This window comes from Macrobrachium nipponense, chromosome 3 (assembly GCF_015104395.2).
Source record: "Macrobrachium nipponense isolate FS-2020 chromosome 3, ASM1510439v2, whole genome shotgun sequence".
NCBI classification, from domain to species: Eukaryota; Metazoa; Arthropoda; class Malacostraca; order Decapoda; family Palaemonidae; genus Macrobrachium; species Macrobrachium nipponense.
Window position 1 is genome coordinate 72984434 of NC_087202.1, and position 24770 is coordinate 73009203.

The 24770-nt window shown below is 42.7% G+C and overlaps 1 protein-coding gene across 1 annotated transcript in view; it reads right to left on the minus strand.

Annotated features, from left to right (window-relative positions):
* Positions 1–24770, minus strand: part of LOC135221806 (uncharacterized) — a 938326-nt gene that overhangs the window by 913242 nt on the left and 314 nt on the right. The window lies entirely within an intron of this gene.

The following is a 24770-nucleotide window of genomic DNA, read 5'->3' on the forward strand; positions in this document are numbered from 1 at the left end:
AAATACAGAATTTTGCTCTCTCTCTCTCTCTGTACAAATGGCGGCTTTGACTACGTATCAAGACTAGGAAAAACTAACATTTTTCACATAAATAGAGATTTATTTAATCCTAAAACATTTTATAGCTTTAGTTTGCATGCTGAAAATATAAAACATTTCACACATTGACTCGAAGATATAATGAACGAGAATAACTGATTTATCATCATAGTCGAGGAATATTTAGTTCTCTTGTTATCTTCGTAGTTTTCTAAGCCTGATAACGTCTTTCTTTGTGAGGAAACACGTAAGCACCGGCGGTCTTCTAGGGACATTTGCCTATTCTGACCTAATACTGTGTACACAAGTAATCTTTACCAATAGTTATTTCACAGATTTCCAGGAGTTGCCCCGGCTTGAATTTGGGTACGTAAAATTGAACATGATCACCTTCACCTATCTAAACCCACCACTCTTTCTTCGAGGCTACACGAACTTTGCATTAGTCAAAACGACTGTTGCTACAGCGCGTAATTTACCATTTCGGGTTTTTTTTATTATTATAATTATTCTTCGTAGTGTGCACAAGTTAAATAATCTATATCGAGGAGATAATCTGACTTGGCCTAATTTCAAGAGGCAATTGTAATCGTGACTCCTCTTAAAAAAGTTACGTCTTTGGAGTCATAACTAACACTCAACAACAATACTCAAAGATGTAAATAACTAGTATTTCATAATTTCTCCAATAAAATTGCATTTAAAGGTAGATGGTTGAACAGCAAACTCAGATTATCTCTTTTAAAGAAAACCAACAAAAATTTAAAGAGGAAAAAATCTGAATGCATAATAACAATATGAGTCCCATATATACAAGTCGTGTGTGTGTGTGTGTGTGTGTGAGAGAGAGAGAGAGAGAGAGAGAGAGAGAGAGAGAGAGAGAGAGAGAGAGAGAGAGAGAGAGAGAGAGAGAGAGCAGTAAAGGTCATACATGAAAAATAGGCTGTCTATTCTAAGTCACTGGGATAAATCACTTAATGACAGAAACATAATCTGTCCGGAACTAGATTGCTTGATTGAATATTGAGCGCCCAAATGAAAATGAAATATATAAATTAGTATGATTAATTATGAATAAGTGAATGATACCAATGTTCAAATATGAACGTAAAAATGAATAATGATGATATATAAAACTAATAAAAATGAATAATTATCGAAATTTTATATTTAAAAATATATATTTATAAAATAAAATTGACTAAAATCTTGACTAAGTATACTGAAATCATATCTCATTAAAATAACCAGATTCTTTCAGATAACCCGTAAGGTTATCTATCTCAACACCATTTAAAATTTTTAAATGGGCTTCCCAGCTATTAAGTACTTTTCCCTAAGCCTTAAGACGATTAAATCTAGGGCAGTACACCAGCAAGTGCCCAACGGATAGCTGACCATCGCAGTGAGCACAAACTGGGGCACTGGCTCCCTCTAAAATATAACTGTGGGTGAAGCGGGTATTGCCAATCCTAAGCCGTGTTATGATGACCTCGAATCTTCTGATGCGATTAAAACCCGAGCTCCAAGAATCGATATTTTTCCTAATATTTGATATTTGTGTACTTCCTATTTGTGGATACAATAGGGGAAGTCCATTTCTTACGATTATTGTTCTAATAACTGGACCCAATGCTTTCCCGAAGTTATTACCAGCAGTGTGGTGGCTCCACACCGTAATGTGTCACTCACTTTTCCACTCATGCTCTCTTGGCCTTCCTTTTATTATGGCCTTTAGTCACCAGTTTTTCTAGTCTCAGTCTCCTTATTGCCGAATCTGAAAATCCTTTTTCACGAGCATATCGTAAGCCCATTTTCCAAATAACAGTAATTCCTCCAAACTCTAATAATTATTTTCGTGACGATGCTAATTCATTCAACATAAATTCCATGGTAAATTTGTATTTCTTTTCTTTAAACTCGAATTTCACATCAACCACCCTGAAACTCATCAGGCCTTCCAAGGTTCTATTATTATTCTTTTTACTTGCATTTGTATTCAGCGACCATAACCCATTCCATAAATAAGAGCAAACTTAACTATCCTTCCAAGCATCCAATTTCTGTAGCCTTCTCTTCCCAAAAATGCATGTATGTCTACCACGCACACGTTATATATACATACATACATATATATTAATTTTTTTAATCTTAAACACGCATGACTAATCCATATCACAGATATTAAGAATACATGTATATTCACAAATTTTAAGCCAAAAGCATAGCTTAATATCGAATAATTGACTGCCGAAGGGAATCATAATTGATAGGTACTTCTGTACCGGCCAAGATTCAAACCGTGGCCTGGTTTAGAAACAAAGCCACAGTGACTCGCTATACATACATATACCGTGTAATAATTACTTCTTCGGCCCACAAAGCCATAAAACCTTTCGTGCAACCCTTCCATTCGAAGTGAGGCATCGTCAATTTGCCGCTGGAAGTATGCTGTTAATTCGCATGTTTAGGTGCAGTTGGTTAACGTAAAATTGGATTCACTCCAGTTCCTTGGCCCTGGATGGATCGAACACTCCCACTTAATTAACTTCGACACAGAATGACATCGCTATGCGGAGGTCGTACTGTGAAAACGAAGACATAACAACCGTTACAAAAACGCGGTCATTAATGATTAGCATTCATGAACGATCAGAATCTGCACCACAAGACTGGTCTTTGCCAAAGAATTCGTTCAGTTCATTCATCGTCTAAAACTAACGATTAAAATTTGACAACCTTTAGACATTAGTCAAGAAAGGTTAATTCATTGCAATGAACTAATTATAACGACAAGTTACATTTAACGTAACAATGGGCTGATGACAAGAAAGATGACAGGTGTTGATATGATTTAAGTTACTAAATACTCTTGAGATTACAGTAGGGTTCGGCTGAGAAGTACTGCGCTTACAAAACGACTGTCAGTAGAGCAGCAACAGAAGTTTAGGCACCAAACAATTAAACAGCAGTAGTATGTTATGGAAGAAGGCAACCGAGATATCTGTAGGTGCAGAATCGTAGAATACTGAACATGGCAACTGAGAGATGGTTTGGTTGTAAGTAGAGTTCTTGCAGTCAATAACACTACAGTCTTGTAAAACAGTTTGGAAAAGTGTTTGATTGAAAGCAATGCAAGGTTTCTATGAGAAAGAAGTCACGACAGAATTTGTAAAACAGAATTTGTAAAACACCATGACGATAGCTAAGGTACATCGAGTAGGTTGTGGGTCTAGAGGTTATAAAAGGTCTTTCCTGGGCTTTATCTTCCATACATTGCCTTATTTCCAACCTCCCTTCTCACAGTTCTCGTTTGAGTAGGTTTATGAGTGAAATTTACCTGTCAAGCCAAGCTTCGGGGCACTCAGCGCTCAAGACAGAGTGAATAGACCCTGAAAATAGAGGAGATGCGTGTAAGAGCACTTTCAGCCACTCAGTGCTTAAAGCAATGAATGAACAGAGGGAGTTGGAGTGGTTCGACAAGACGAGATTCAGAAAATAGAGGAGATGCAGTGCAAGAGCAATTTCGGACATTCAGTATTATGCATATTTTGGAAAAACTAGTTTTGTGTCTGTATTTATGTGTGCTCGCGCGCGCGCGTATGTAGGTGAGTGCGCGCCCGCATACGTATTATGTTTTATGCATCACTTTATGTGCTTACAAGAAGGCCTTGTTCCCAAACCGGCTAACACTTTGCCCAATTACCCATACGATCCATAAAATTCCATGTATGCGTATAAATCTGTAATATGTAAGAATAACAGTATTAGCGAAATTTAAGAGTGAACTTCATGCCAGGTTCCTAACATTAGAACTTCCAGGAAGTCACTCAAACTTCTCTGAATTATGACGAAGCTTACTAACTCTATCAAACTATTCATTCAGGTGCGAATGATACTTAATATTGGTTGAAACATGGCACTGGAAGAGCAAAGGAGGTTGCACGAATCTCTAACACCCTCCCCCCCAACCCCCAAGGGGTCCATAATGAGGAAGGAGACGGGATGTCCTACTAAACAGACAAGCAGATCCCCTCTCGACTGAGTCGACTCCTTCAGTAGGCCCATCCTTCCGCCGGAGGGAGGAGGTGAGAAGTCTCGCCAAGTGCCATAGAGGTGCTGAGGTGTGGTGCACGAGGTCGACATGATCAATAAGTAGCAACCAGCGCAGCCCTCTGATCAATACATCGTCCAGCCACGAAGACGGCGTCCAAGGGTAGATTAGAGGTAGACACAATAAAGAAGGTGAAAACGAGACGAAAAAACGGCAAGAGAACAGGTCGACTTCGCTGAGAAGGAGCGAGATTCAAGAGAGAACAAGTTCCCTCCGAGCCATAGTGGAACTGTGGAAGTGCTGCATACATGAGAAGCAGCAGCAGCAGCAGCAACAGCAGCAACGTGGTCCTCTTGGATTATAATCCCCGACAACGCCAGACTCGTGTCCGCAGGTTTCTCCTCTCTCCCCCTTACCAAATCAATTCCCCGGGTTGGAATCGGTCAACGCCTACGAATAGCAGATGGAATATTCCTGATATTGACATTTCACTTTCTACTGCGGCGTATAACATCAAAGAAGACTAGTTTTAAGCGGATTTTTACAAGACGCATGAAAATCGGTACGCAAGAATGAATCTACGAGGCGCATACAGTGACGCATAAAGGGTCTCTCTCTCTCTCTCTCTCTCTCTCTCTCGTCTCCTCTCCCCCCGCTCGCCCCCCTCATGTCTCCTCTCTCTCTATCATCTATTGTCTTTTGTGTGACGCTTACTTTTGTGCGTGTGACGCGGCTTATCGATTTCTTAATTGTAAAGAATAAGTCTCCCTCCCAAGTAATTAAACTCTTCCTTCTTCTCCTCCTCATCATCATCATCATATCCACTGCAACAATCTCGCTCCTCAACAGTTTCATAGATACACTGGTCTGCAAGAATGCGCTTGCGCGCATCAATATAGATTGCGGCACGTTCAATTCAGACCCTAGAATTCATTCTGCATTCCAAAGTAACGGTATCTGTCGTGAAGAGAAATAGAATGTATTAGTTTAATTTCTGTATACTTGACGACATGAGTTTTAAAAGAAACTGGCACCCCAAGAGGCTGAGCCACTGACGATAGACAACCTGGAGGGTTGCGCCAAAAGCCTCACAACAGCCTCAATGAAGTCTCTTTCTTGGCTTAGCGGGAATTTCAGCGGAAAGGAAAAGGTGCGGCTAAGATGACATACTTCGGCTCTGAGTCAAGACGCCATACCATACGCTAAGATGACGAGTCCTCTTTTGTTTCAACCACGAGGTCATAATTATCTTAACAAATTTAAATAGCACCTATATGTGGCAGAACTTCTACATTTAAGTGCAATAATACGCCTATAAGATAAGAACAGAGTACAGGATTCCTTACACGACTGCTCTATGGCTATATAAAAAAAAAACTTCGATATTATTATCATAATATATATTATATTATATATATAAGCTAGCTGCTGTAGGCGGCGTTGCTTGGGATAAAAAGGGGCATGCCGTCCGTGATGATAACCCGTACAGGGCGGATTATGCAATCACTTTCAGAATAAGTAATCACTTGGGTTCCTAAAGAAGTTGTGGAAAATCCGAAGAGTTTGCTGTCAACTCTGAAAGTTGTAAAAAAAAATGAGGGGGTATGAAAAAGAGGGGTTAAGGCCCCTTAGAAACGGCCATCGAATTTCGGATTTTTGACTAAAACCTTCCAGGGAGGGGGGGAAGCCTATGATAAAAATTTGGTAGCCCTAGCTTTCATAGTCTGGGCGTGAATAACTAACAAAGAGACAAAGAGTTCTAATCAATTATTTCCTTACGGTTGGCGTTGTTGATGTAGTTACAGACTAAAATAACGAATCTAATTCAACGGCAATTTTTTTAATACAAAACATCAAGAAACTAGTTCCTTTCCAAAACAGGAAGATCGCAAGGTCTCAAAACCAATACTTTTAACAAAGATTAAAGATAGAAATTTTCTTACAAGTTATGCCTAAGAAAGGCGCCTTAGCAACCAAATTTATCATTATTACGTTCATAACTGAATGCCACAGTTTTTCTAGAGTTGTAAATATTACAACCCACCACAACTCCGCCCCCTTGAACACTAAAAAATGTTAATATTTTTCGTCAGAGAGAGAGAGAGAGAGAGAGAGAGAGAGAGAGAGAGAGAGAGAGAGAGAGAGAGAGAGAGAGAGACCACACAGGCTGAAACACTTTCCAACAAAAATTCCTTTTAACCTTTATATGTAACATAATTACATGCCGAAGTTTAAAATCAGAATTTCACCTAAGCTGAAGGAGAAGTCCGTTTGACCCACAAAAAACAAGCAAGGGTGCAGCCTTACCAATTGGGCCCTATTTGACGCCCTGCAATATGGCCGAATTGAAATGAATTGTCTAGATGTGGTTATTTTCCATGCATAATGATAAATTGCATGCTATTAGGTTGCATTACGTTCACTTTGACGAAAAAATCCTTTTGACCCACAAAAAACTTGCTGGGCTAAAGCCTTCCCATTCGGCCCATTTTTGACCTCCTGCAATATGGACCAATTGGAATGCATTGTCCAAATATAGCAGTTTCCCATGCATAATGCTGAATTGCATGACAATGGCCTGCAAATTTCTCACTTTGAAAAAAAAAGGTTCGTTTGACCTCGAAAAACCCTGCAATATGGCCGAATTGCAATGAATTGTCCAAACATGGCCATTTTTCATGCATAATGATCAATTGCATCCCATTAGGCTACCTCACAACCATTGATCTTGATAACTGGAGGTTGACAAGGAGTAAACTTGCCTGTAATTTTTCTAATTCTCTTCCAAACTAGAGTCAGAGGAGTTTTCGAATTTAATGAAGACGAGAAAATTGTCCAAGATTCTTTTCGTGCTTTTTTAATTTCCATGCGAAAATGGGTTCTTGCTTTTTCCGTGTTAAATTCAACACGGAAAAACTCACATTTTCCCTTGCGGTACCTGGTGAAAGCAGATCTCATAGTTCTGAGTTTCCTGGTATGTACGAGTACACCAGGGAACGGGGTCAGCTGATAAATATGCCCGACGTCCTAGGTATAGATTGAAACCCAACCGAGAACATTATTGTATTCAAAAACTCAAGAGCATCATGTAAACAGGGAAAATCATCACCAGTCATCTATTGAGCTATGCTCCTGGAATGTTGCCCAATCAGCTTTACCAATGTTCTATTTAGGTAAGCCTTGAAGATGGAGGATTTGATGCTACACTCACCACTATTGGAAAATGGTCACTGGTAAATCTATCATTTATAGCTCTCCAATTAAAGCCAATAAGGCAGTCATCACTGCATATAGATAAATCAATTGCTGATAACGTCCCCGTTTGAACGTGAAAATGTGTAGACTTCCCAGAGTTGAGGATCCCCACATTTTTATCTCCTATGATGGAACCTAAGCACATTCCTCTTTGATTGGTGACGAAGTCACCCCAAAGAGGGCTTCTGCAATTCATGTCTCCCAAAATAACAAAGGGACGGGTAGCTGTTGAATAAGAGATTTAAATTTATTGATTGGGAAGACTTCACTAAGCGGTAGATAGAGAAATCATACTGTACATTTTCTTTGCAAGTGGATCTGCACAACTATCACTTGCAATGCTGATTGGATACTAATAGGATTTTGTGGGGTGCCATTTCGAACATACAAAACTACCCCACCATGGCTTCCAATATTTAAGTATAGGTGGAGTGATAGGCTGTAAACTCTCGTGGGCTGGGGCACATATTATTACCAATCATGGTCTCCTACCTGCAGAGCTATACATACAGGAGACACTTCTGATATGAGCAGCCTTAATTCTTCCCATTTAGCTCTTAGTTCTTGATAGTTCCACTGGAGAAAATTAATAAATTCTACTTTCATTTAGAGGCTGTTAAATTTGAGCCTCTTTTAAAAGCTTTCAGCTTACTGCCTTGCTCCTTTTTTCTGGAAGGAGCCCGATCGCTTATTGCTGCCTTCCTTTTTAGTGTGTTATCAGTCTGGGGAACACCAGACAAAGCTGGGGCTGCCTGAGGAGGGGTGTGAGGATCGGGCCTCCAGGGGGACCCAAGCATCCAACGAAGCAGGAATGTCAGCCATAACCAGTGTAGCCTCCAAAGAAGATGACACCCCATGTATAGCTGGTACAGCCTCCAGAGAGGCAGGAGTGCCTGGTACACCACGCACAGCCTCCAGAGAAGCAGGAGTACTAGAAATCAATGGCTCTGCTTCCATAGAAGCAGGAGTGCCAGAAACCACTGGCACTGTCTCCAAAGAGGTGAGTGCGCCACAAACCACTGGCACTGCCTCCAAAGAGACGGGAGTACCAGAATTAACCAGCACCGCCTCCAAAGAGGCAGGAGCGCCAGTAATCACTGGCACCGCCTCCTAAGAGGCACAAGTACAGGTCGTCACCGGTTTTCTTTACATTACCTCTGGTAACATTTACATTTCTTCTTCGGTTGGCAGCAACACTGGAAAAGGATATTCCTGGTCTAACATACTGATTCAATTCTCTCTCTTTTGTCTCTCTAAACATGATAAGTTTGGTTACCTTTAATGTTTGGATTTCTTTTTTCAAGATGTATACAACACAATTAAGTGAAGATGATGGATGATCGTCTCCACAATGTATAATCTGGCTTGTTTATTCCGGATTCTTGACAATGAAAACATCTTGGTCTTGGGATATATTGTTTAACTTTGAAATGTAACCAGGCTGCTTTTACTATATTAGGCAATCGAGTAGAAAGAATGTAATAATTAAATTGGGAAGTGGGACAAAGACTCCATTTATCATATTCATTCTTTCAGTTCTTATCACACCTTGATCTTTCAATTCTTCTACAGCATTTCTTCAGAGTACGTCATCAGATGGGGCTTATATATCATTCCCTTGGAGTAATTCCAAAAAAGTATGTATTGCACATTCTACTTTAACTCCTCCTCCGAGAGATAATGTTTTAAGGTTTTATCTTTCTTTTGCCGAGGCAGATTCCACCGTCAGCTTTCCTCGACCTTCAGAAGAAATCTTAGGTTCTCGGCCACAACACTTCACAATATCTCTATATATACATTAAAAATATCGCAACTAGATTCTTCCAGATTAAAAGTCAAATATTTATCATGAGAGTTCAAATATTTCCGGTCCCACTTCAGATATATTTCTGCTCAATTTCCCTTTACTCTGTACTGGAGCAAGGAGTTTCAGTGCAATTACACTGGAAGGTTTCTTTGATTCTTCCAGACAAAAGTTGTCAGTGGAGGTTCCTGCAGTCATCAACTGTGCCGATTCGTTACCATCAAAGGGCAAAGGGGGACTTGAATCTTTATTTGTACTTGTCATAAAGATAGAAGTAAAGGGAGAAAAAAAAATGAATAAACCTGATAACCTTCAAAAGATATCACCAGCCTTTCATGGAGTTTAGTCTTCCACTAATGACTCAAGTGAGAACCCACTACCAAATGTCCGCAGCCCTCCCATCCCCACTCAAATCACATTATGGGCAAACCAGACAGAATGCCGAGAGTCCTATCCACAAAACCAGACCCCCCTGAAATCCATGGTCAAGTCCTACAGAATAGCCCCGTCTGATCTCTCTCAGGTCCGAACGTTAGGACGCTATGATATCTTTTCTGTATAACAGGTCCAATAAATTTCTGCTAAAGTGGAAAATTCCACAAAAATGAATCCATATATATATATTATAATCTATATATATATATATATATAATATATATATTAAAATGATGTATGGGATTCTTGGGTTTGAACCCGGGAAAACATTCCTAGGGTTCATGAGCCTCCTCAACATGTCACGGTGGTCCAAATACAAGGATGCTTCAAAGTGAGAAATATGCAGCCTAATAGCATAAAATTGATCATTATACATGGAAAATGGGCATATTTGGTCAATTCATTGCAATTCGGCCATATTGCAGAGGTCACAATTTCCCCATATAGTAAAGGCATCTTTTTTGGGGTCATAACAGACTTTTTCTTCAAAGTGACAAATACGCATCCTAATGGCATGCAATTGAGCATTGTGCATGGAAAACGGGCGTATTTGGACAATTCAGTGCAATTAGGTCATATTGCAGGGGGTCATAAATGGCCCGAATGCGTGTTTTTTGGGGGGTCAAACAGACTTTTTCTTCAAAGTAAGAAATATGCAGCCTAATGGCAGGAAATTGATCATTATGAATGTAAAATGGGCACATTTGGACAATTCATTGCAATTCGGCCATACTGCAGGGGGTCATAAATGGCCCGGATGGTAAGGCTACACCCTTGGATGCTTTTTGGGGGTTACAATTGCCCTGTATATTAAAGCTGTACCCTTACATGTTTTTTTGGGGTCAAACATACTTTTTTTCAAAGTGTGATATATGCAACTTAATGGCATGGAATTGATCACTGTGCATGGAAAATGGTCACATTTGGAAAATTCATTGAAATTCGGTCATATTGCAGGGGTCATAAATGGCCCGAATAGTAACACTATGCCATTGCGTGTTTTTTGGGGGGCCAACCAGACTTATTTTTCATATTGAGGAATATGCAGCCTAATGGCAGACAAGTGATCATTATGCATGGAAAATGCTTACATTTTGACAATTCATTGCAATTTGGTCATATTGCAGGGGGCCAAAAATGGCCCAAATAGTAAGTATGGGAGCTGGGAATAAGATTAGGTTGAAAAGTAGATAGGTTGGGTTAGGGGGACAAAACAGAAATCAACAGAAAGCACCAGTGACAGGTATAAAAATCTTTTGGTACATATATATACTATACTAATATATATATATATATATATATATATATATATATATATATAGAAAAAAGAAAAAAAATTTTGGTTTACAATGTTACCCCATATTTCACCCCATCTTTGTCTCATGTACCAAAAAACCATGGTTTTCCACCTGAATGCTGCATTATGATTATATGTGGGTAGGTTAGCTTAGTTACATTGTTTTGCAATATTTCCCAGTTTACAATCTTTTTTTTTCTTTACTATTAGTGCTGAATAAGACTTAGGTAATAATATAATTCAAGTATCGTGACTTTAAAACTGGAATGGAATAAGTGTTGTGCATTTGCTAGTCAAGTACCAATAGGTACAGGTATTTGTAACGCTTTAAATTTAACCTCCAATGAATAAATCCATCAGTATTTCTAGAATAAGATTTTACAAATTTTACACTTGGCCTATATATGAGCAAGCTTCCTATAACCATGATTAATGAAAAATTGAGCAGCCCTTGTTTAAAAAAAATAAATAAATAAAAATTCAAAATTTCATACCATACAAAGTCCTCCTTATAGAACTAACTGAAGCACTGCACAACATACACTGGGGGACTACGGGCTCCCTGGTCATAAAAATGGTATTTTCATTTTAAAATAAGTTTTTAAATATACTTACCTGGTAGTTACATATATATAGCTTAATCCCGCCGATTCGTCGCGCGCACGGCAGAAATTCAAAATTCGCGGCTATCGCCGATAGACTGTCAGGTGATCATACCTGTGCTCCCTCTATGTAGGTATCTGGAACCATTCCCATTTGTCCTCAGAAATTCCATGCCCCTGTTCTCAGAGGGGAGGAGGGTGGGACCTTTTATATATGTAACTACCAGGTAAGTATATTTAAAAACTTATTTTAAAATGAAAATACCATTTTTAAATATCTAACTTCCCTGGTAGTTACATATATATAGCTGATTAACACCTTTGGTGGTGGGTTAGAGAACCTATACACCGTTGGGAATTCGTACAATGATTGCTACAATTAGCTGACAATAATAATCTGGTTCTTACCTGATAAGGAAGCTGGCTTCAAAGTTTTCCTGCCTCATAAGCCTGCATTCCTTGAGAGACCCAGCGATCCACCCAGGGGGCTGCGGAAAGTCTCTGTGGGGCTGTCACACGGTCCTCGACCTTAACATGACTAGACCACCACCCTTGCTATCCTGGCAAAGCCATGGACAATGAGCTGACCACCTGACCAACTAACACACTAAAAAACACCACACCATAAAAAAAACCTGACTAAGACTTGCATCCCAGACTGTGGAAGGTTGCGGCAACCTTCACAGACAACCTGTGATACCAAGTTCAAGAAAAGCAAGGGTATAGAAAAATAAAGAGAGGTTACCGGTTAGAGGCAGTAGCACCTTCTCCAATTACGGCGCCGGAGGCAACGTACGGACCCAGGGAGCAACAATCTTCATATTGGGTCTGTACCTCTTTGAGGTAGCAATCTGCGAAGATCGACTTGCTTCTCCAAAAGGTTGCTTCTAAAATAGCCTTCATCGACTTGTTGTGGCGATACGCCATCGAAGTAGCCACAGCTCTTACCTCGTGCGCCTTTACTTTGAGGATTGGAAAGCTTTTCTCCTCACAGTTCTGGTGAGCTTCCCTTATCAAGTCTTTTATAAAGAACGCCAGTGCATTCTTAGACAAAGGCAGTGAAGGCTTCTTTACCGAACACCAGAGATTATCCGTCTGTCCTCGTAAGTGTTTGGTTTTCTGTAAGTAAAACTTAAGGGCTCTCACTGGACAAAGTCCTCTCTCTTTCTCCTGTCCAACTAAATGAGATAACCCTGGGATGGTAAAGGATCTAGGCCATGGATGCGAAGGATTCTCATTTTTTGCGAGAAAACCCAGTTGTAGCGAGCAGACTGCATTTTCCCCACTGAAGCCTACATTCTTGCTAAAGGCTTGCAGTTCTCCTATTCTCTTGGCCGTTGCCAACGCAACCAAGAATAGAGTCTTCTTGGTGAGGTCCTTCCATGAAGCCTTGTCGAGGGGTTCGAACCTACTCGAAGTCAAAAATGACAGAACAACATCCAAATTCCAAGAGGGGGTTGGATTGTCCCTCCTTTTAGCCGTCACGAAAGACCTTATGAGGTCCGAGAGATCTTTGTCTCCTGATACGTCAATGTTCCTATGACGAAAAACGGATGCAAGCATACTACGGTATCCTTTGATGGTAGAGACAGCTAGTTTCTGTTGGTTTCTTAGAAACAACAAAAAGTCTGCTATTTGAACTAAAGAGGTATTGGAAGAGGAAATGTTTCTAATCCTGCACCATTCTCTAAAGACGTCCCACTTAGATTGATATAATTTGATCGTGGACGTCCTCCTCGCTCTTGCGATTGCTCTCGCAGCTTCCCTCGAAAAGCCCTTTGCTCTTGCCAGTTTTTCGATAGTAAAAAGGCAGTTAGGTTGAGAGCGAGAAGATTTTGATGGTATCTCTCTAAGTGTGGCTGTTTGAGTAGATCGCTCCGACAGGGTAACGATCTGGGGATGTCTACCAGCCATTCCATCACCTCCGTGATCCAAGGTCTCGTGGGCCAAAACGGAGCTATCAGGATCATTCGGGCGTTGACTGATTCCCTGAACTTTTTCAGGACTCTGTCTAGGATCTTGAATGGGGGGAAGGCGTATGCGTTTAGTCTTTCCCAATCCATGAGGAAAGCGTCCACTGCTACTGCTTCTTGATCTGGAATTGGCGAGCAATAAACAGGTAGTCTCTTTGTCTTCTGCGTCGCAAAGAGGTCTATTGTTGGTTGTCCCCACAGTTCCCAAAAGTCTGTTGCATACATCGTGATGTAGGGTCCACTCCGTCGTGAGCACCTGTCTTTCTCTGCTGAGGAGATCCGCCCTGACGTTCTTCTCTCCTTCTATGAAGCGAGTTAGAAGCGTAATGTTCCTCTCTTTCGCCTACAACAAAAGATACTTTGCTGCCTCGTAAAGGGAGTCCGAACGAGTGCCTCCCTGCTTCTTTATGTAGGCTAACGCCGTGGTGTTGTCCGCGTTGACCTGCACTACCTTGTTCTCGACTTCCTCCTGGAAGTGCTGAAGGCTAAATGAATGGCCGTCATCTTCCTTCACATTGATATGCCATTCTTTTTGATGATCTTGCCATAGACCAGAGATCTCGTCCTTCCCCAGTGTTGCACCCCATCCCATGTCTGATGCATCTGAATACAACACTAGGTCGGGGTTTTTCTGTTGAAGTTCGAGGCCCTCTTGAAGTTTCTTGTGGTCGTTCCACCAACTCAATTGATCCTTGATTCCCCGAGGAATCGGAATCCAAGACTCGAGGTCTTTGTCTCTCGTCCAATAACTTGCTAGATGAAACTGAAGAGGACGAAGGTGTAGTCTTCCCAGAGAGACGAATTGCTCGATCGAGGAAAGGGTCCCCAGCAGACTCATCCACTCCCTCGCCGAGCATGGTCCATCTTCCTAGGAAGAGCTTCACCTTTCTTAAGCAACTCCTAGAATGCGATTCGGGGCTGGAAAAGCCCGAAAATCACTGACTGAATCCTCATCCCCAGGTATATGATGTCTTGCGAAGGATTTCAGTTGTGATTGTCTAGATTTACTAACAGCCCAACTGTTTTGTGTTAACTTCATAGTTGCTTGTAGATCCTCCAGACACTTTACTTGCGACTTGGCTCTGATTATCCGTCGTCCAGGTACATCGCAATCCGTACCCCTTCCAGATGTAACACCGGGATACGTTCGACAACACTCGAGTGGAAAACGTAAGGAGCCGTGTTTAATCCAAAACAAAGTGCTCTGAACTGATACGTTTTTTGACCGATGAACAAATCTCAGGTATTTTCCTGTAATCCGGGTGAATGGGGACGTGGTAAATACGCGTCCTGCAGGTCTATCGACACCATCCAGTCCCCCTGTCTGGTGCCTGCTAGGACTGACGCTGCTGTTTCCATCGCAAACTTGACCTTGCTTACGAATTTGTTCAGAGGGCTTACGTCCAGGACGGGTCTCCAACCCCCCGAGTTCTTTGGCACGAGAAAAAGTCTGTTTGTAAAATCCCTCCGAAGAGGTGGTTTTCTACTATCTCTATCGCCGCTTTTGACAGCATCTGATCGACTTGTTTCCTGCAGACTGTTGCTTTGTTTCCTGAATAAGTGGCTGTCAACTCTAATGGCTCTGACGAAAGAGGGGGCTTCTTTAGGAAGGGGATCTTGTATCCTTCCTTCAGAACCTCGATTGTCCATTCGTCCGCTCCCCTTAGTTTCCACTCTTGCCAGTAGTGAGAAAGTCTGGCTCCCACACGTGTCTGGAGGCTGACAAAATCATTTCTTGGGTTTAGGCTGCGGCTTAGGGGTTTTCCTGGGTTGCCCTCCAGCAGCCGTCCTCTGGTTTCCTCTCGCAAAAGTCTTCCCACGAAAGGGCTGACGCGTGGGAGGAGTCTCCTTCTCTTTCCTGGCTAAAAAGTTAGCCGGAAGGACCTTCCTAGCAGTCCTAGTAATCAAATCTTGCGTAGCTTGTTGCGCAACAGCAGCCGACAAATCCTTAACCAGCTCTGAAGGGAATAGCTGCTTCGTTAATGGAGCATATAAAAGTTCCGACTTCTGCGCCAACGTCACTCCCGACGAAAGAAAAGAACAAAACATAGCCCTCTTCTTAAGAATGCCCGCTGCGAATAGGGCCATTAGCTCGACAGTGCCGTCCCTTACTGCTTTATCTAGACAGGCAATCAAATGCATTAGTGTCTCGTTCTTGCCGTCGGACACATCCGCGAGAGCTCCAAGAGTCCAATCCATTAAACTGAAGACTTCAATGGTTCTGAAAATGCCCTTCAGTAAGTGGTCTATTTCAGAACCGGACCACATAATCTTAGCCTTGGACATGGCAGTCCTACGCGATGCATCTACAAGCCTGGAGAAGTCTCCTTGGGAGGAGGCAGGAACTCCAAACCGAGACGCTTCCCCAGTCTCGTACCACACGCTCGAGCGAGAGGCCAATCTCGTAGGAGGGAAGGAAAAGGTAGTCCTACCCTGTTCCTTCTTCTTGTAAATCCAATCATTCAACGTTGAAAAAGCTTTCTTGGCCGATCTAGCCAACACCGTCTTCCTAAAGGAGGAAGACTTTTGAGGTCTACCCTTCAAAAATTGCGAGGGTGGACTTCGAGGAACTGCCTGTTGAAAATCTGACGGATACAATTCTGCTAAGACCGCAAGTAACCTCTTGAGATCCGCTTCGTGTAGATTTTCTTGTGTCTCATCGTCCGAAACTTCTTCCAGTAGGTTGATATTGTCTGAAGTCGAACGAGCGGAGAAAAACAAACGTCCGTCGTCCTGTCTGATTGCGTCCTGACTGCGTCCAGCCTGCGACGGAGCGTCACGCCTCCTTGACGCCTTCCGTTACGCGTCCAACTTGCTGCCGAGGGAGCGTCTACTATCGCTGCAGCTTGCAGCGAGTCCGCGGTCACGCTGACAGGAAACGTCTCTCTTAGCCGCTTCCCCCGATCGGGTTCTCTGACTGGTCTATTAACGTCCTTAGTTTCTCTCTTGCGCGTCTCTTCATTCAATCCTTGTGACTTGAAAGCGTCAAATAGGGACGAAATGGACTGTTGTAGTCCCGACAAGAACGCTGCTTGCGGTGCCTCTTGCTGCTGGGAATAACTGAGGTAGCACTGCCCGCAAGTCTACCGCTTCGGAGACACTAGTAGCGAAAAAATTCTGTCGACGAGGTGGAGACGCTCCTTGTGACACTTCCCAATCCGGGGGAGGGGGAGAAGCATGCACCGATGTAATACAAACGTCTCCTTCTTCCGATGAGCTGTGTGTCATGCGTCTCTGTTTCGGAGCAGATGCGTCGTCTTCTTCTGACAAGAACTTCTCCGGCGAGCTCCAATTACTGCACGACGGTTGCAACATTACGGGGGACTTGCGTCTCTTGAGAGGTCTTGATTCCAGGGGTTGACGCCAACCGCGTCGAGGTCTTGCGTCATCAGACGAAGACGAACACTTCCTCATCTTCACCTTATCCATGTGGCAAGGGAGAGCGTCCTGGGATGCGTCAACAGGATCACTCGAGGGGACGCCGTTCGCGTGTTCACGTCTCTCACCTCCCTTAGCCTGTCGACGTTCCTTCTCCCAGGGGCTGGGAGCATGGAAGAGGTCTAGGGCTAGGAGCATGACAGACACGAACGGACGCACCCTCCACTACACTATCACTATCACCGAATTTACGCTGTAAACCCCGCACTGCACCCCACATCACTTCCTTATCTGTAGTAAGGGATTTCACTTGTACTCCTAAGGCAGAAATTGCAGCCATAATATCCTTCATGGTGGTTCACTTACCTCCGACCGTAGAGGATCTGGTACTACTACCTTAGGATCAGGATCATTAGATTTAGATACGTTAGAGGGGGCAAATTAACAGAAGATCTAGAAGAAAGAACACTAGAAGATCTAGCTCTCCTAATTCTGTCTTTTTCTAGACGTCTCACATACCTATCATATTCTCTCCAATCTCTCTCCGACAGACTCTCACATTCATTGCATCTATCTTCCAAAGTACAAACGTGTCCTCTGCAATGCTTACAAATAGAGTGGGGGTCAAGAGAGGCTTTAGGAAGCCGGGTCTTGCACCCCTTCACACACATTCTCACAACAGAGTCAGCCATCTTGAGAAAACCAAAATCAGAGAAAAATCCAAGTCGGACAACAGCAAAGTCTATCTAAGAACAAAGAAAAGCAAAGAAAAATCCAAAATCAGCGAAAGCCATCAACGAAAAAATCAAGCAAAATGGGTACTTCACCAATTGTAGCAAACCCAAACAATGAAGAGCGAATTTCCAAACGTGCTGCACCGAGCGACGGCAGGGAATTTCTGAGGACAAATGGGAATGGTTCCAGATACCTACATAGAGGGAGCACAGGTATGATCACCTGACAGTCTATCGGCGATAGCCGCGAATTTTGAATTTCTGCCGTGCGCGCGACGAATCGGCGGGATTAAGCTATATATATGTAACTACCAGGGAAGTTAGATATTTAAAAACTCCCGTACCAGTGTTAAGACCTGGAACCCTACAGCAGGTTAAGATGCATCCCTGTATTTCTCTCAACTGATGACACAAAGTGGTTCTGGCAAGGGAACGCACACTCCACTCATATAGGTCTGGCCTATGACCAAATATCCTAGGCTTAGAGTAAGTTGGTAAAGGTACACTCTAGTGCAGTGTTGTTCAAACATTTTCGCCTATTATACCCTTTATTACCTTCTCCTACCCCACCATGGCTGACCAAACTCAGTTTTATTTAGGATAATCATACAAATAGTATATTTATTATGAAAAGACTGCACTATAGGAGCGTTGGTCAATAAATTCAAATTTATTACACAAGTAAAAATGCTTGAAAATTACTTACACAACTTAATGTGAGATGTGAGGCTGATGTTCTCTGATGGGATGTTTCTTGTGTGTGTGTGTGTTCCTTGTTTGTTCACGTACCCTTATGATCTCAGTTAGAACCACACTGCTCTAGTGTACCTATAGATAGATCTTGTATATACCTAATTTACATCCCTCTAGGTTACCATATACCCCTGTAAATAGCCTTGTTACATCTCTGTGCTTTATTTTTTCATTTATTGATGACATGAAAAAGGTGGGTATTTCTACAGAAGCAGTCTGCACGGACTGCAAGGAACGTAACCGCGGATACGACATCCACTAGGGATTGGGGTGTCCAATGTATTTCGCCGTGTTTAATACTGGCCCCTGGGGGTTAATTACAGTCGTCCGAATAAATATTACTTAAAATTTTTGTTCGGTAGGTAAAACTGCATAGAAAAACCACAACTGCCATAGTCTAGGCCGCCGCGGATAAGTACCCAAGATCTACCAACCATAAATATATAATTCACGGTTTTGGCAGGGATTACTAAATTATAGATCACTGACCACCAATGGCACCAGATGTGGTAGTACCATAAAGGCATAGGCATGTCCAGTGCTTACGTTCCCCCAAAAAGTCTATATACGACTCTGGCCATAAATACTCAGTAAGGAACCAAGGTATTTCTACAGAAGCAATCCGCGGTGGCTTAGACTATGGCAATTGACTGATTCCTATGTTATTTGAGTTACTGTACAAGATTTAAAAGTAATATCCATTCGGGCGGCTGTAACTAAGCAGTAATTGACCTTTGAAAGTTACATAATAGCCGCACCAAACTCAAAGGTATATTAAAGTTTAGTTCCAACCAAACGAACAAAATATTCCTTACAACCCTTGTAAAGCAACTAAAATAACATAGAAAAGGTCAATTGCCATAGTCTAAGTCACCGAAGAACGGTCCTATAGGAAGGTACCAAGTATTCGTTACGGTGAAGGCAATGTAAACACAGCTGCCATGTTTAAATTCCCCAACCACCACGGAGCATATGTTCACTAAGGGGGGGGGGGGGGTTGGGGGGGGTTAAGCACAGAGGGTGGGCGGGGGGGTAAGGTGGAAGGTACGAGTTGTCTTAGCAGCACCCCACTGAATAGTAACATACCTTGACGCAACTTTCGGCGAAAGCCTAACACTCACTTTCCTAAAACATAATAATTAAGAATAATGTTTGGACCTTACCTTAAAGGGGTGGAGGGTACACAGCAGCAGCTGCTTTTAAGAATGCGTGGAGGCGGGTCTTGGGTTCCTCAAAATGCAGCTTGAAATAAGCAACAGCCAAGTACCCGACGAAGTTATACATTCTCCTCCCGTATCTTGGAGTCGACTGAATGGGGGCAAAAGACCTGCTTTCTCAGGAGGCCATGGTCCTGGCAAAAACCGATTAGTCGATCATAATTACCCGAGTAAAAGGCAGAAAAATCTTTGTAACTCATGTAACAATTGTTACATGAAGTTGGCAAAGAGTTCCTGGTGGAGGGGCTGGGGCGAGCGTGAAGTAGATGCAGCAGTGGATGTCATGGCGGCAGATTCAACAGTGTTGGAGTTCTACAGTTAGGAGGTGGCAGGAGGCCAGACCGTAGAAAACAGGTAGGAGAGGTGGGGTGGAGTAGTAAAAATGCTTTGATGCTATTGGTTGAGGCAGGGTGGGGCTGAGGTAAATGAACAAGCACTTAACAAGATAAGTTGGCAATGTTAATGGTAAATAAAGGTAAATGGGGTAGTTAAGAACTAACATGGTAAGAATGTGGGATGGGTTCAAAATATGAAATAATACAATACATATATAACGGGCCCAGGAGGGGGTGGGATTTAAGTCCTGGGTGGTAAATGTGTAATAGGGCCTATAGTTGTTTTAATAAATACAAAAGACCAAATGAAACATTGGTTAGCATAACAAAAACAATAATTAACTTGTAGGGGATGTTTGCCTGACCATTGGGTGGGGTTGGGTGCCTGCGGTAACCCCCTTAAAGAACCAAACCAACCTAACATAACCTAACCTAGCAGGGGAGTAACCTTACCTAGTAGGGAACTTAACCTAGTAGGCAATGTTGCCTGACCAGGGGGAATTTGCCCCCCGTACCCCCCCTTAAAGCCTAACTAACCTAGTAGGAATGTAACCTAACCTAACCTAGTAGGGAATATTGCCTGACCAGGGGCTTCGCCCCCACCGTACCCCCCCTTAAAGGCCTAACCTAACCTAGTAGGGAACATTGCCTGACCGGGGGCAGGGGGGGCTTCGCCCCCCCGTACCCCCCTTAAAGGCCTAACCTAACCTAGTAAGGAACGTAACCTAACCTAACCTAGTAGGGAAATACTAGGCCTAACCTAACCAAGTAAGGAATGTAACCTAACCAACCTAACCTAACCTAACCTAGTAGGGAATATTGCCTGACCAGGGGGCTTCGCCCCCCCGCCCCCCGTACCCCCCCTTAAAGGCCTAACCTAACCTAGTAAGGAACGTAACCTAACCTAACCTAGTAGGGAAATACTAGGCCTAACCTAACCAAGTAAGGAATGTAACCTAACCAACCTAACCTAACCTAACCTAGTAGGGAATATTGCCTGACCAGGGGGGCGTCGCCCCCCGTACCCCCCTTAAAGGGAAAAGGCCTAACCTAACCTAGTAAGGAACGTAACCTAACCTAACCAACCTAGTAGGGAAATGACTAGGCCTAAACCTAACCAAGTAAGGAATGTAACCTAACCAACCTAACCTAACCTAACCTAGATAGGGAATATTGCCTGACCAGGGGGGTGGGGCTTCACCCCCCCGTACCCCCCTTAAAGGCCTAACCTAACCTAGTAGGACGTAACCTAACCTAACCTAGTAGGGAAATACTAGGCCTAACCTAACAAGTAAGGAATGTAACCTAACCAACCTAACCTAACCTAACCTAGTAGGAAATAATTGCCTGACCAGGGGGCTTCGCCCCCCCGTACCCCCCCTTAAAGGCCTAACCTAACTAGTAGGAATGTAACCTACCACCTAACCTAACCTAACCTATGTAGGGAATATTGCCTGACCAGGGGGGCTTCGCCCCCCCGTACCCCCCCTTAAAGGCCTAACCTAACCTAGTAAGGAATGTAACCTAACCAACCTAACCTAACCTAACCTAGTAGGGAATATTGCCTGACAGGGGGCTTCGCCCCCTCCGTACCCCCCCTTAAAGGCCTAACCTAACCTAGTAAGGAACGTAACTAACCTAACCTAGTAGGGAAATACTAGGCCTATAACTACCTAGTAGGAATGTAACCTAACCAACCTAACCTAACCTACCTAGTAGGAATATTGCCTGACCAGGGGGCGGGGGCTTTTCGCCCCCCCGTACCCCCCCTTAAAGGCCTAACCTACCTAGTAAGGAATGTAACCTAACCAACCAACGAAACCTAACCTAACCGTAGTAGGGAAAAATAAAATTCTGACCAGGGGGCTTCGCTTCCCCCCCCGTACCCCCTAGGCCTAACCTAACCTAGTAATGAACGTAACCTAACCTAACCTAGTAGGAAAATACTAGGCCTAATGTAACCTAGTAAGGAATGTAACCTAACCAACCTAAACTAACCTAGTAGGGAACATTGCCTGACCATGGGGCTTTTCGCCCCCCATACCCCCCCTTAAAGGCCTAACCTAACCTAGTAAGGAAACGCAACCTAACCTAACCTAGTAGGGAAATAACCTAGGCCTAACGTAACCTAGTAAGGAATGTAACCTAACCTAACCTACCTAGTAGGGAATATTGCCTGACCAGGGGGCTTCGCCCCCCCGTACCCCCCCTTAAAGGCCTAACCTAACCTAAACTAGTAAGGTAATTGTAACCTAATCCAACTGGAACCTAACCTAACCTCCCCCCAAAGTATGGGAATGAATTGCCTGACCATGCGTCGACCCCCCGGTACCCCCCCTTAAAGGCCTAACCTAACCTAGTAAGGAATGTAACCTAACCAAACCTAACCTAGTAGGTAACCAAGTAGGGATGTAACCTAACCAACTCCCCCCCCCCCCGCCGCCCCCCCGTAATCCACCCTTGAAGAACTAACCAACCAAGCCTAACCGGGTAACCCCCTTCAAGGAAGTAAAATTAGTAGGTAACCAACAAGATATAAACAAACTAACCCTAAGGGTATGTTGCCTAACCGGGGGATGGGATTCGGCCCCCAGTAGGTAAATGACATATAAACCTAACTTTGATGGGTGTGGAAGTGTAAAATGTAAAAAGTAACCATACATAACTGCATAATAGTAAGGAAACTGGAAGGGAGGTGTAAATTGTAATGCTGTAAAAGTGTATAATGGAATATATTTAAATGTAGGTTTTATAAAAATAATGGCAAACTTTAATCTAGATATTGGTATCAGTGAGAAATGCATTGTAAATGGTGTAACGTAAAGAGCCAGTCGTGAATACTGGAAAGGGGAGGGATTGACTTGTGTATAAATGATAGGGAGTGTGTATGTAATATGCAACGCAATGTGCAATTTCACGTAACAGGTAGGTATCGAAACGTCCTAAAACTGAGTTCTATCATCAACCGTAGGCATTTTTAGGTGTCTGTCCTCAATTATAACATAATATTTCAAGTTATATATGGTGAAATGATTAGGTAGGGATATTTCAAAACAGGTTATTATACAAAATACTATGGAAAAATGAAAAGGAATAAACACTAAGAATTCACTATAACATGTTTAATAAACAATTAGGTAAATGCATTTATGTAACTCAACGTATGGGTTACCAGCCAGGGTTCCCAGATGACACCACTACCAACCAGCCAAAAGTCTACCATGAAACCAGCCAAAATCCCGCAAATGGAAATCCAAACCAACCCAAATAACCGGCAAATATATGTGCGTTATATTTTATCTTTATAAATGTATATTTTTTTTATCATATATATGCTTGTATAGCGGCATCATAGTTTTTAGTTAGATAATATAACTAATATAAGAATACAGGAAAAAAAACGAGAATGAATTTTGAAATTTTGAAATGAGGCTCGTTCTCTGAGAATTCGGCGGCCTGTTTTGTGTCGTCTGGTGTGTGTGTGATTTTTATTTTAATTCCATCTACATATTTTGCTGAAATGTTACCAAGTTTTTACTGAAAACCTATTCAAATTCCCAGATTTTCCTGAAAACCTTCAAAAAATTCCCAATCCAACTTGGGGAGTGTCATCAAACGTGGGATCAGTGTTTAGCTCAAATAGAAAGTATTTGAAAACCAGCCAAGTGAATTTTTACCCACCAAATTAGGAAAAAAAGCCAATTTGGTGAGAAACTGCCAAATCTGGGAACCCTGTACCACCCAATCCTTCACTCAGTCCGGTAGCAACGTAGGGGTCATACTGTAACGTGTTTGGCTAAATACATGTATCCCTCCCGTAAACCCCCATTTCTTTCCTCACTAAGCAGTCTGAGTTTAGGCCAAAAGCTCCCTTACAGTTAGCGCATGCGTAGTAGGATTCAGTGTTGTGGTAGTAGTAGTAGTAGACGAATATGGATGTGGAACGGCTCCACTATCGCTAGTTTTGTTATCTCTTATTTCCGCCTGTATTTCGTGTTTTTTGAAAGTGATAAATGTGGAAATACCACAATAACACGGCAAAATCAGCAATTGTGGTTTCTCCCCACCCAAAACCCCGGTTCCCACTGGGGGTCCCCTTACCGTAGGATAGAGTTAGGGTTTTGTCCCACCCAAAACCCCCGGTTCCCCAATGGGAATCCCTTTACCGTAGGATAGAGTTCAAAGTAAATTAGAGTCGTCCGAATAAATATTACTTCATATTCTTGTTCAGGGGTAAAACTGCATAGAAAAACCGCAACTGCCATACTCTGGGCCGCCGCGGATAGGTACCCAAGATCTACCAACCATAAAATATATTCACGGTTTTGGGCAGGGATTACTAAATTATAGGTTACTAACCACCAATGGCACCAGCTGTAGCTAGTACCATAAAGGCGCAGGCATGGCCAGTGCTTACGTTCCCCCAAAAAGTCTATATACGACTCTGGCCATAAATACTCAGTAAGGAACCAAAACCAAAGAAACGCAAGACGAAAATGTACCCTACGTTTAATTTGTGGGAGAGTGAACATTTAAGTACACGACATGGGCCGGCTACGATGAGTAGCCCCAGCACTAGGCCTAAGCCAGCTAATTAAAAATTACTATAACTGATTCACTTAAGGTAGATTCTCGGATGAGCCTTATTCTTACGAGACGTTTGGTTTGGTGGCCGCTGATTGGCTGGTACCGGGAGGTAGGCAGCTCCCAGCCAATCAGCCGGCCGCCAAACTAACGTCTCGTAGGCAGATAGGGATCACCCAAGAATCTACCTTAAGTGAACCCACTTAAAAATTACTAGCTAGGCTACTAGCTAGCTAGCTAATACCAGGTATATAAGGTACTCTTCCTTCTCGATTCCCTCTTAAACAGCCTATCTTACTTCCTACCATAT